The sequence below is a fragment of the Phalaenopsis equestris genome, unplaced genomic scaffold (assembly GCF_001263595.1).
Source record: "Phalaenopsis equestris unplaced genomic scaffold, ASM126359v1 Scaffold000759, whole genome shotgun sequence".
Taxonomy (NCBI): Eukaryota; Viridiplantae; Streptophyta; class Magnoliopsida; order Asparagales; family Orchidaceae; genus Phalaenopsis; species Phalaenopsis equestris.
Window position 1 is genome coordinate 174,524 of NW_018165199.1, and position 708 is coordinate 175,231.

The window sequence follows — 708 nt, forward strand, 5'->3', positions numbered from 1 at the left end:
GCAGAAATAAGATACAGGCACGGGCTCTAAGGAGTTTAGCGCGGGAGCCGCGAGGAGGGGACCAGGAGCAGATGCTCGTGCCTCGTGTCTTAATTTTGCATTTTATATTGATGTATAGAATTAGGACCAGACATGTATATGCGGAGTCCGACCACCCTTTTTCTTTTCTGGGATATGTTGTCGACCCAGCGGCACCGGCCTGTTTATTATTTTAACTTGGCTTGTTTTATCTTTTGCATCATGTTGCATGTCTGCACTTGCATGTGTTTTCCTTGTTTTCTTTCTGTGTTTTATCTGGGATTTCACAAAAATCCTAAATAAAATATTCAAGATAATTAAAATTTAGGATTAAAATATTCAGGATCTAAAAATTACAACTTTTACTTTCCTACATATATTAATAGGGCCTCCACAATACTTAGGATCATTCTAGATAACTGCATTCATATTTGCATGTCATGAGGAGGAGTCCCCGTACTTTTCCAACCTGACTGGCCCAACATACCTTCATATATGTGGTTGTCTAGTGCGTCTAGGGTGTTAGAAGGCTCCCCGACCCAGACGGGGTGTAAGCCCTTTTGTTGGAGTGTTTACAGCTTTGTAGCTGAACCTTCGCTTTCTCTTCTTTCTGGAGGCATCCTTACTATTTCGGCAGGTATAAGTCCCACCTCTTGGAGCTCCAGCTTGTAGTCATAGGATAGAGTTTCC